General features: G+C 38.7%; 1 long non-coding RNA gene across 2 annotated transcripts; it reads left to right on the forward strand.

The window, feature by feature from the left end:
• The first annotated feature begins 2,074 nt into the window (after positions 1-2,074).
• LOC114912676 (uncharacterized) lies at positions 2,075-12,062 on the forward strand. 2 transcript variants are annotated; one of them, XR_012138529.1, is made up of 2 exons: positions 2,075-2,705; positions 11,578-12,062. It is a non-coding gene; the product is annotated as an uncharacterized lncRNA (long non-coding RNA). The 2 variants fall into 2 exon arrangements; XR_003798390.2 differs by lacking the exon at positions 11,578-12,062 and adding an exon at positions 4,812-6,162.
• Positions 12,063-13,290: the final 1,228 nt, after the last annotated feature.

Genomic DNA, 13,290 nt, shown 5'->3' on the forward strand with positions numbered 1-13,290 from the left:
TTAGACTGCATTGTGGCTGAATTAAAAATTAATTTGTCTGGCTCATCCTAACAGTTTTCCCCACCCTTCCCCTCCACCGCCCAGGCCACTGTCACCGGAGGCGACACCGTGCACCGCCGCCCCATCAGATGCCCAAATCCTGTCTTTTGCACCATTTGGTGAGGATAAAAAATATGGCATCAAAATCGGAGGAGATAAGATGGTATTATTGCGGTCATGGATCAAAAGATCGGATAATTTGGATGGTTGGTTTATGCCTTCACGCTCGCATACGTGAGGTATTATCCGTTTTAACCTCTAATACTGTCGCATGAGATCTCACGATTTTATCCTTTAAAAGGCACCTCATGTAGGAGAAAAAATTCTAATCTATATAAATTATACTTCCTACTGACTCATAACCGATGTGAAACTAAATATGTCCATCCCACCTACAACATAGACTTTCGGTCAAGAAGAAATATGTGTGAGCAGGAAGCGTTCCCACAGACGGCGCCAATGTTGCGATAAAGGGTCAAGAGATCGAATGGCTCGGATGGTTGGGTTGATTCCGTGTCTGTATACGTGAGGTATTATCCATTTTGGCTTCATTTTTGACTGTCGAGCTGTACGATTATGTTGTGACTGAGATGGATATCTTTAGTCTCACATCAGTTGTGAGTCAAGAGAAAGTATGGTTTATATGGATTGAAATTTTTTTTTCCATATGAAATATTTTTAAAAAGTAAAATAGTATGAGAAGCTAAAATGGATAATATCTTATGCATGTGGGCAGGAAGATATAAGCCAACTATCTAAACTATTAGGCCTCTTGACCCATGACTGCGACAGATATAATGCTTAAAATTGTGGTGGCAAGGGAGAGGGAAGAGCAACAGGTATAATGCTTGAAATTGTGGTGCCAAGGGAGAGGGAAGAGGGAAGCCGAAGAAGGTGCGTCGAGGAAGATCTGTAGTTGGGTCGTCGGTGAGGTTTGGTACTCAAAACATGGGTTTGGGAAAAATCCGAAGAGGATATCAAGAGGACCATCTATTAGGATGGCGGAGATGGCGAATATGAGGAACTTGCAGCGGCGGAACCCTACGAGGAGCTCTCCGATATTGAGATCGTCTGCAATATCTGTACGAGTTTAGAATGGTGGTGGGGTGGTTGGAGGTCCTGTCGAAGTCAGGGCAGCGGAAGCATGGCTTCTCCAAATGCAGACCTCATATCCGAATGTTCGCATATTATTCTTACCATGCGGATCATTTTTTTTTTTTTTTTTTTTTTTTTTTTGCATTGGAAGCTCATGCATACACCAGCTTTAGGTTCTGAGTGACCGCATAATATCTTTCCTATGCGGATTTATTTCGCATAAGAATTTTATGCACAAAATAATCCCACGCCGCTGGTGTCCTTACACGCGCGCGCACACACACACGGAAGAAATCCGCATAAGAATTTATGCGCCGAGGGATTCCAGCTCCAGGAGACTGTTGTCTGCATACTTTTTTTTGCGGAGGTAACTTATAGGAATATTATGCGCGTGGTTGATTTTTTCAAGCGCCTGTACTCATATTTTTCCTATGTGGATTTTCCTCCGCGTATAAAATTTTATGCAAGACGCATTCCATGTGCCCGTGCCTGCATATTTTTCTTGTGCGGACATAAGGCTGCATATAAAAATATTATGCGCTGTTTGCTTCAGGATCCGAATGTCCGCATATTATCTTTCCTACGCGGACTTGTGTCGTGTAAGAATATTATGCGTGGTGCTTGTTTCAGGTACTACCGTCCGCATATGTTTCCAAGCGGATGTTCTCCCCGCATAAAAATTTTATGCGCCGATGGAATCCAAGTTCTCTGTCCGCATACTTCTTTTGTTGAAGCAGTCAGCATAAGAATTCTATGCGCCCTACTAATTTTTCATATGCCTTCCGTCCTCATATTTTTCCTATGCGGAACACGTCCGCATAGGAATTTTATGCGCACGATTTGGGAGAAGAGTGCGCATATAAATTATATGCGCTCGTCCATTTGTGGTTATGCATATATATTTTAAACAGACATGTCGCGCTCGCGTAGCTGAGCCAAATCTTGATTCACCTAGTACTACAGAAATTTCCCATGCCCCCGCCATCTCTCCCTACCCTCATCCTCCTCTCTTTTCCCTTCCTCCCCTCTTCTCTCCCTTCGTCGAACCCTTTGAAACCCCATCTCCAATCCGAGAAAACCCTAATTCTCCGATCGATCTTCTCTCCGATCTCGATCCAATTGATTTCTCAGGGTTTCGATTGCTTCTTGCTATCGGGGAACAAGATTGGTTGATTTCCAGGGGTTTCGATCTTTTTGGAATTGAGCCCATGCTATTGGATCGGGAGGAGGAGAGGGAGAGGAGATGTATAGCAGTATCAAAGAGCAGGCGATCGAGTACGCGACGCAGGCGATCCACGAGGACGTTGCCGGGAACTCACGTCAAGTATGAGAAAAACCCCAAGATCGAGAAGGCTACGGGCGGCCCTGGACCGACCGCCAATAGGGACGCCGCCGTAGCCACCAGGCCGATGACCAAGCCCAAGGACGGGTACAGCGGTTGGGATGGACAGGATACCGAGGCGGGGCTCACCCCAACGTAAAGTGGAGCGATGTCACAGTGCTTGAGAATGCCAAGCAGGCCTTGCAAGAGGCCGTCATCTTGCCCGAAAAATTTCCTCGGTTCTTTCCTGGTATGTTTCGATTTCCCCTTTTTAGTAGCAATATAATTATCTAACTGTTTAAGTGGGCAATGAAATTATAGATCTGGTGTTAAAATAAACTTTATAAGAATTGAATTCTACCATCTTGATAGGCTTGCTTGCTCTTCCCTATTAATTTGCTCTCTCTCTCTCTCTCTCACGCACACACGCACGCACGTTCATAACAGGGTTAGAAGGCATGATACGTAGACATGCTATGATGATAATGGCAAAAATTGGCATTTTGATATTAGACCAAAGTGTAAGAATCAAGTTGAGCCATTGTGTGTAAGCTTTCTGCAGTTATAGACTCAAGCACTTCTTTTCAACATGTATTCAAAAGATGTATTTTTCTTTTTTAAGCTATTAGATGGAACTATCTTACAATTAATTGGAGACCTCATTCTACAATCTTGCTTACCAAGGCAGGTGAAATGGTAGAAGCTTTAAACTCTCAAAGTAAGAGAGATTGTCCTCAGAAATAACAGAGATTTCTAGTAGTCAGCTGATTACTTGAGTCAAAATAAGTCAAAGTAGGATCTCTACTTGGTCAAGTGAAAAGATAGATAATCCTGACATTAGGGATGGAAACATTTTTGATTCAGTTCGCATAAGCAGCTACTGATGATGGATAAATTCTTCTTGTTCTGGTGATCTTTTGCTGTTGGATTTCGAGTAAAAAGAGCAAATTCAGTTCAAGAAAGCCAGTTGCTTAGGAAAATCTCCTTCTCATTTGGAATGAAGCAGAGATAGGTGGCTGTAATGCATTGGATAAACTATATTGAGTTTCATATCAAGGATAAGAGGATAGAACACAAAGTAGAAGTCCTCTCCCCGGATGATCCCATTCTCATGCATGAATGGTTTCAATCAGTAATCTAAACAAAAATAGCCCAAGTTGTCATGGACAAGGATTGACCAAAGCAAAAAGAAATTAAATGGCAATGGAAACCAACAGCCACTGGATAAGGCTACCTTTAAGCTGAAGCCATGCTTGCATCATCTCATGAGCCAGTATCGGCCTAGTCATCTGCATACATGAAGTCAAATATTATAGAAATATTTGCACAAAGAAGACCTTTTTGGCTACTCTTCATACTAAAATGATTGATTAGCAGTATACAGTGTGTGACCAAATAATAATATCTCTCTCAAACATCTTGCTGAAAGATGTCAAGCCAGCATTCAGTTAAAAAACAATATGGTTGTTAGAGTTTAATGTGCAAGAGTCCTTTGCAAAAGTTAGATGAAACTTTACAAAATACAAATAGAAACAGAGTCATAATGAAATTGGATGGAACAAGTGGAAGTTAATAAACAATACCTTGGGAGCCCGTACAATACAAGAATGGCTGTTGCATCACACAGCCGAATCAGTCTGTATGGCCCTTAATCCCAAACTAATTTGGATTGGATACCTGAGTCCTTTTCTTCCATTCCACTCGGTTTAGGATCATACTTTCTCAAAAGAATGCTGAGATATCATAATCATATGAATTTTTAAAAAACATACTAAGTTGGTGCTCACACCATAGGGGGAAATAGAACTTATCCAAGGGCATAAAATAGGTGTAGATGTTTTGTCAATCCGAATCCATATTTGATCAAATTCCATATTACTGTACTTTTTTTTACGTAACAACCATTGAAAAGAATTTTAGTTCATTAAGGTGCTGCATTTTAGTAAAATGGCATAGCTGAATATAGATTTGGAAAGATAGAATACTTATTGCTTGCAAACATGACATTTTGGGTAATAAAGTTCCCTGTAGCAAGACTTGTGATATAGGAAATTCCCATAGAGAACTGTGCCTAAAAAAACAAAACAATAAGCTTGAAGCTTTTCAAGCATGATAATCACTGGGTACTAGCTTCTTTACCTCATTAATGCGTGCAACGAAAAACAGTGGATGTCAAAGAGCACCCATGCAACTGAGCTAGCACCCGTGACGGATTTGATTTTTCCATCGAGCACATATCCTACACCAAGGTTTTGTTTCAATGAAATCCAATATGATGCTTCTTATTCATTACCAGAAAATGAGAAACATTACAACTCTGAGTGAGACAAACATTTTTTTTCTTGTTGGGCTATAGGTGTATATGATTCTATCCAAAATGGGATGCCAGTTTTCCAACGTGACACCAACACTCAGAGCATAGGAACTGGAAAAGCTACTAAACTCATCATAGCAGCCGGACATGTGCAATGCATGTTGGAGGGAAACGAGAAGAGAGTATAAGTGATAGAGTACAACATTTTTAGGAGTCAAATCAAGGAATCCATTCTATTGTGGTTGAACTGGAGAAAGATATTGAGTCCAACATGTTTGAGAGTTTCATGAAAGGGTCCAAACTGATTTGAAAAGAAGGAAAGAGAGCACATCTAGTGAGTCAGTAAAAATATTTTTTTAGGATAAATGAGGAAGGGTATTCTTGGTATAAAAGTGTGAGAATCAATGAGGAATATTCCTTGATTCAAAACTATCATTTTATGCAGAGCATAGATATAGTCTCTCAAAGATGAATGTGGTTTTTTACTACAATTCTTGCCTTTTTCTTTTTTGAGAGAACGGAGGAAATAAGGTGCTTCCACTCCAGTTTAGAATTACGTGATATAATAGAATAATACAAAAGAGGGAGCACTCGTATGGACGCACTCCCACCAGTTTTCAAAGGAAAGCTATTGGCTCATGACGAGATACCGGCCTCCAGTTTGCATAATCCTTGTTTAAAGACCCCAACAAGTATGCCTGTCAATACATGAACCTAGGAACAGTGTTTTGCTTGTTGCTGTTTCGTTTGTAATATTTTCAGCAATGCCCAAGACCGCACGTGTTGAAACCTTCTTGCACGCCCGGCAAATCCACTTATCCCTTTACTTCCTGTTGATGAACTTAGAAGAGTAGCTTATGCAGAGGTTCAGCCATTTCCAGAGACTGTTTCTTCCTTCCAGATGGAGACGAGGTGTACTCAGACATCTTCTCTGAAGATGCTGCCTGATGACTGAAACTGCACGGTCTTGAGACGGTGCAGTCCAATCACAGAATAACAAGGTGATCCGATCGCGGACAACTAGATGGGAGCATGCTTCAAAATCAAAGACTCCTTTGTTCCTTTCCATCCAGATACACCAAAAATTAATCGCTCAGACGGCATCCCAAGCTTTCAACACTTTCTGGTTACACATACTTGATCTGCATATGTGCCATAGCTCATAAATACTGCCAGTCAACTGTTGAAAGTTGACACCATGCAGGATCGAAGATCAAATCTGCCTAGAATAATTGTAGTCCAACATTAAGTGATCTATAGTTTCTGAATGATTAGTGCAGAGAGGGTGGACCTTGAATGCCTCTCTTTTGTAAATTATCAACAGTGAGCATCCTGTTATAATAACAAAGTCAATTGAAAATTTTAACTTTCTCAAATAACGGTGTTTTCTAAATGATTTTGCTGAAGAAAGTGGTCATTACATTACATCATCATGTATCAGGAAGAAATAGCTTCTCTTGGCCGCGAAGGATCTTGAGGGGTGCCATTTCCAATACCTTCTATTATTATCAGCCCCAAGTTACAGGCGTCTCATCTAAGCTTCCAACCTTTGAAGCTCATCGGTTGCTGCTAAACTTAGCGGCTGTCTAAAAAGTGTGAGCCAATTTCTTCGTTGCAAAAGTGATGGACCGAGATGCGCAACCATGAATAGATGAGGGAATTGTCGGGCAAGAGGTGAGTTTTCAGATTAAGAGTTATACCAAAATGAAGCTAGTCGCCCGTTACCAACTGCAAAGATAGAAGAGCTGAGCCAGATCCTTCTTCGCCAGAAAGGTGAAGTGGTTTTGATGCACCTGGATCACTCGATGTGCTCTTGGAGTATAAATTTTCAATGGGAAGTTTGATTAATGGCTGTACTCAAGTAATTTGCCAACAATTTCTGGCACCAAAGGAAAAAATCGAAATAACAAAAAGAGGAAAACACAATGAAGGAAAACATGACTCAATAAATTTAAAAAGAACGTCACTCAATATCAACAATTAGAAGACTGAAATACCACATCCTCGTCATTCAATGTCAGGTTTGTTCTCCGAAAGTATATAGGAGAGAAAGGAGCTTAAGCTTATGCAAACGAAAAAGGTCTGAGTGTGCCTTTGCTGCACTTCTTGTAGCTACACCTCTATTGAGGCTGGATGTCCTATAATCTTGAGTGGTAAACTTGCTGAATTTAAAGACCGGTAGTTTCCCCAAAACCAAGAGTGCATGCAGCTGATCTTCTGGTTAAAGAACCAACAGTGCCGAAATGGAGAATGAGAATGCTTACTAGCTTCAATACTTTTTTGGTTTCTTTGACTACTGTAAGCTGGTTCCCGTGAGAGGTCATACACCTCTTGTTTGAGGTTGCATGTTTACAATGGCAGCCTTGTTCAATCAAGGAGAGTAGGTCAATGGTTCCCCTAAAAAGCATCTATAAATAATCAATCATTGCATACAAACAGGATAGGTGACACAATTCCCACTCTCTAGGTCGAGAGTGAGGAAGTGAAGGTGCTTTTGCGGAGGTAAGGCGGAAAAAATGTCAGTTTCATATTAATTTTATGATAAATAATCCCATAAACCTATAAAATAATTCTTTAACTTCTTTGCCGTATTAATTTTATAAGCTAGGAAGAACTACCAAGCTAATATGCCTACAGCATTTCGCCCTCGAAACCTAACCAGAGTTGTGTGGCACGAACTTTTGCCAGGAGAAAATCTTTGTGCACTGCATATGGTGTAATAAAATTGATATGAAGCACACGATCCAATCATATTGAAATACATAATCATCATTTTTCAATACGTATTTAATAATATATTTAATATTTATAATTTTATTTTTTCATTTAAAATTTTGAATGACAAAAATATTTCTCGTGTTTTGAAAAAATTATGACAAATTATGACTTTCTACATAAAAAAAATCATAATTTTTTTCAAAAGTCATAAAAAATAAAAAATATTTACGTCATTCAAAATTTATAAAATTTTTAAATGATGAAAATATTCATCCCTTCTTTATGATATTCTGTGGTCAAATTATGAATAAAAAATTATAATTTAACTACAGAATGTCATAATATGGTCATAAAATATCATAATTTTTTTTAAAAAAAATATTTTTATTATTTAAAAATTTAAATAAAAAAATTGTAGATATTAAATATATTTTAAAAAATAATAATTGTATGATGTAATAAGATGAAATGATGTATTTTTTCTATGAAGAATTGCTCTTTTTGTTAGGTTTGGTAGTGTCTGGCACGGGCTGCTTTTTTTTTTTTTTTTTTGATAGAAAAAACCTCAGCTGCTTCAAAAGGCTAGGTCTGCGGTTGGCACGGCATGAGGGCCCCACCTTATCCACCCAATGAACACCCGATTTGTGAGCAGGAAATAAAGATAAGTTTTTTGGTTTAAGAATTAGGATGGAAATAATTGCGGCTTAAATCAGGACAAGAACGAGACTCAGAATCCATATCCTCAAGATTGTTGTCATTTAAAATGAGACCCATGGAGGTTGTCTATTGGTAGGACTTGATGTGAATATCTTAGCTTGCGTGCTGTCATCTCAAATCATTTACTCCAAAAATTACCAAAAATAGCATCGAAAAATAAGGCTTCCTTGCGACCTTGGGATCGCTACTTTTTTGACTATTGAAGCACCACATATTTCCAGAGGCGAGCAACGCAGCAAACTGAGTATATATTAACATATCCTATAGAAACCACTTTATGGATCTTTTCTTTTATAGCCTCATCTCATTTTTTTTAACAAAAATTAAAAATAATATAATAAAGATCCAATTTTATGTTTCTTTCCTCGAGAAATAAGTTAGGCATGCACAAACGCTACCGTGGAAGTTTTCATTGCTTTTCTTGGAGGCAACCCATGAGATCCATCAGCTTTTATAAATGAATAACGTGGACTACGCTAAGGAGTCGTGACAGTTGCCAACTGCTCCCAGTTTTTCCCGTCTTAGCCTTCAAGGTCCAAGGAGTGGGACCATGCAAGTCGGTGCATCCACCTGGGAATTAGCATTCCAAGCTAGATGACATCAGATGGAGTCCAGAGTCACACCTCCCATCCTTCCAGACTTCTGAACGTGGGATCCATTTCTATGCATCTGAGTCCTAAGCAAGTTTGATTAATATCCTCCTAAATTTCTTTGTTTCCGATTAATGTATCTAACATGTGGCATCCGCATCGAGATGGGAAGATGGCATTGATACACATTTACTATTTGTGCAACTAGATAGGTGTACTTTCATTTTCGGCAATACATTTTTTTTCTTTCTTCATAAGAAATCGAGGGGTATTGAAGCAAAGTCTGATAAAATAGGAAGTAGGAACTGAACTGATCAGACAAGTGCGTTTTTATAAAGTAAGATTTAAGCATCTATTATTTGTGTGATACAAGAAGCAAAGAAGATCGGATAATACTTCAATTTTTCTTTCTATTCTTCATCTCAGGCAAGATTGAGATGGCAGCTCAGCTTTGTTTTGGGGGCTTCAAAGTCTGGATGTTTCTACTTGAGTAGTCTTTGTTATCTGCTCAGTCTTTTAATTTCTAACTTGGTTTATTACCTGGTTTGTTATGTTAATTGCTTTATAATTTCTCGGTTCTTGCATAACTAGGCTTCTAAGTTCACTATATTTTCTGGTTCTTTTATCAATAAAAATTGGTGGTTCGTACCTCTTTTTTCCTCTTTAAAAGAAAGAAAGAAAGAAAGAAAGAAAAAGGGAGAATAGAGGTCTGCGCAGAGAATGCAGATAAATCCATTATTTGTCCCAATGGTTTGCACTACAATAATGGAGATAGTAACAGTAGTACTAGAATCAGTATCATTTTCTTTTAGGCCCCTCAATTTAACTAATTTTTTTCTTTGGGCCAAAGTAGTGGCTGCTAAATATCATTTCAATGGTTCTTGGTTTAATTATAAAGAGCCAAGTCATTGCTTTGCTATTTGGAATGAAATAAGTGGAATGGGAAATAAAATTCAATATGCATTTCATTGGTAAGTTGCATCTGGTCAATCTATCAGTGTTATAGCCGATCCCTGACTTACTAATATTCTTCTCACAGCATGGCCTACTTATCTTAATATTGATCATATTGAAGATTTTCAAAGAGTTTCTGAGCTCATTAACCCTGATCGGTCCTGGAATGAAAATTTGTTAACTAATCTTTTCTCGGCAGAGATGATGAACCATGTTAAGCACATTCCTATAGTGCAAGAATCATAGTCTGAGCAGTTGACATGGCCCAAAGTAATTCTTCTCACCCTGCTATGAAAGACTTCCTCCCCTTGGTTTCTCAAGCATCTGATTCTGATACTCAAATTAATTTTATCTAGATTTGGAAGTTGCCCAACCCTCCGAGAGTAAAAACTTTTTGGTGGCAGCTTCTTTGGAGGAAACTTCCTACTAAAAGCTATTTAGTCAAGAAAAATATTATTCCTTCTACTGGAGAAAATTGTGATCATGTTGTGGTATCTTGTCCATTTGCAATGGCTTGCTTGAGATTGCTAAGTAGTAAAAGTGGATTGGGATACCAGCCGGACTCATTGTCAGCACTGATTGAATTTTTGTTTAATACTAAGATGGAAAATTTCTTGAAAATGATGGTTGCCTATCTCCCATAGCTTCTGTGGAAAGCAAGAAATGATAGGATTTTTCGGAATTGTGTCATTTCTCCCATCCAGATCATTTATACAGTAAATACCATGTCTGTTGAAGTTCTTAAATGCATTTCCTACTCACCCTCTGATACACAGTTAAGGTACTGGGGCGGTCATTCTCCTACCCCTCCTAATTATGTAAATGAAGTAATTGTGACTTGGCTGCCCCCTCCCATAGGTGTCTTGAAGGTGAATTTTGATGCTTCTGTCTCTGATACTAAGGCTGCTATTGGCTTCATTATTCGAGATTATAATGATGTACCGCTGAGAGCTGGGGGCAGACTTTTGCGACCCTCTTCAGTATCTTTTGCTGAACTTGTGGCTGCTTGGTGCGGCCTCCATACAGCCATACAGGATCTCAATGCTCAAAACATTTGGTTGGAGGGTGATTCCATTATTGTTATTAGCTGGTTGAAAAAATTAGATCATGATATACGAATTTGATCTCCTATCCCTGGATGACATTAGACAGTGGAAGAAAGGCAGGAACATATCCTTTTTTTCATACTTACCGAGAAGGAAACCAAGCTGCTGATTTCTTGGTTAATTGTGCCTTAAAGGGAGATGTTATAGATATTCATTATGTCATTTCCAATCCTAAATTTGCAGATATTATACAGGCAGGCTGATAGAAGATCTATTCCATTCATAAGGTATCAAAGATGAAGCTAACATACTCTGTTTTCAGTGCAGAGCCCAAGAGGATGAATCTATATTTCCTATAAAGAAGTTTTCAAATTTATGTCCCTTTATGTCATCTTGCTTGCCCCAAAGGTCTACATTTCTTATTCTTATTATATCCCTCTGAGTTCCAGCATTTCATGGGGAAAGCTGCGGCTTTTCAGAGCTCTTCTACCATTCCAATATACTTGATTATTTTGCATTTTATTCAGGCTACTCTTGTTTCAGGTTTTTTCCTCCAATATAAACAAATTCATGTTAACAACCTGTCACGGAACTGTTTATCTTGGTCTTCTAATGCTCGCTCTGAACTTCATAACGATTTTACCATGGTCTTTCTATTCTCTTCAGTATGCTGGATTCTCAATTATGGATCATTATACCTATCTACTGCTGTTGTTTGGGATGCTGGAATGTTGATGGGGCCATAAGCTTTCTTCATCGCCTGCTAATGTTTTTGTATCACAGGTTTGAATTTCGCAGATACTATGAACCAGTTGCCTCAATTTTTCCATGCTGCCAGCTATGTATTTTCAGAGTTCTTACTGAAGGGAGTTGGATTTGCAATCATCATCATGCCAATCTTATATTACAAGCTATATATGCTGTCATATCTCCATTCCTTTGCTGTTATTTTGTCCCTCCATATGCATTGGAATGCTACAGCATCTACTTTGGATCACCATCTTTGTGCAATTTGCAGGAACATTACAGATTTCTCCAAATTGGCGAATCATCATTTAGCTGATGGGTGCTCTATGTCTATTGTATTGATGCTGTTACAAATGTTTTCTTTTCGGTTTATGGGATATCAGAAGGCAACCAGTTGACCGGGGGATGCAATCAGGAGGAAGTCTTTGTAATCACTTCTTTTCTTTTGCGGTCACCACACTAATATTTTGCAGTGGAATGCAACAGCAGTTTAAGAACAATGGTCAGGCACTTTTCTTGGCTATTGAGTTTTTATACATTGTTGTAATCCATCCTACTTACTCATCCTGTTGGTCTCCTGATTTTGCTTTAGGAACAGCTATTTTATTGTATATATTAGCTCTGTAGATCATCAATCAGCAAGAGTTTATTGCTTCACTTTTGGAAGCTGGTGCATTGCATGCTATGTGACAACGGTCATGTCACATGTCACAGGACACCAGTACCCTGTTTTGTTTTGTTACTATGGCTTTTCTGGAGTTTAGGCGAATTATTCAGTATAAAAACAACCGCCTTAAATTATTCCTGCAGACAAAATGACGGGGGTTGATTATTTGAGGTTGTGACAATCCAGGCCTTCCTCCTCTTAGATTGGTTTAAAATACTTCTATAAGCCTCTTCCACCCATTTGCGATATTTTGATCGCTGAATTACGAACGTAGCATGTTTTTTTTTTCTTGGTATGAGAACATAGCATGTTTAATAAGTGCATGCAACCCTACCAAAAAAACAGGTTTCTGCGACATTTGTCTAAAAAGATTCACATATTATAGTTTGATCTTGTCCGGTGTTTGTATCATGTGCATCCCTCTTGATGTATGATCACAATGAAAAAAAAAAAAAAATCAAACTCCTTTCTATCAAATAATCTTATTATTACGGTGATATCATGAATGCCTCAGATTTATAGCTCTATAAGCTATGACTATACTGTGACGAGGCATGCTACGAAGAACTATCTTCATATGAGCTGAGCTGACCCTGGTATGAGCTCCTCTATGCTGATACGAGATATCCCGAATATCTATGATGATATGAGCTGAGGCCAAAAGTAATAATATCTCCACGTGGAGAGCACGTGAAGGCTAAAATCTCTCCTGATTGATAACCTATACAATTAATAAATGGGACCCTCATCTGTTATGAGGTGATACCACTTATTTAATAAGGCCAAAAAATCAGGCACTGACTTCGAGATTATTCAAAAGGGGTATTCAAATCTCCCACTCAGTATGCTACCAGCAACGATCTCCTCACTTCACGGGAGTGATCGTGGGCTGAATTATCTCGCTAAATACGGCAATTTCAACAACCCAGTAATCTTGAGATCATGCAATTTTACAGCTAATGACCCAACTGTCCGATATCCTTCTATATGAACAGTCCGAGCCCCGAGAACTCAGATGAGTCAAATCAAATCCCTTTGAGAGAACCAATTGCTGCTCTTTTATTTTCTGCTTTTCTAACTTG

The sequence above is a fragment of the Elaeis guineensis genome, chromosome 2 (genome assembly GCF_000442705.2).
Source record: "Elaeis guineensis isolate ETL-2024a chromosome 2, EG11, whole genome shotgun sequence".
NCBI lineage: Eukaryota > Viridiplantae > Streptophyta > Magnoliopsida > Arecales > Arecaceae > Elaeis > Elaeis guineensis.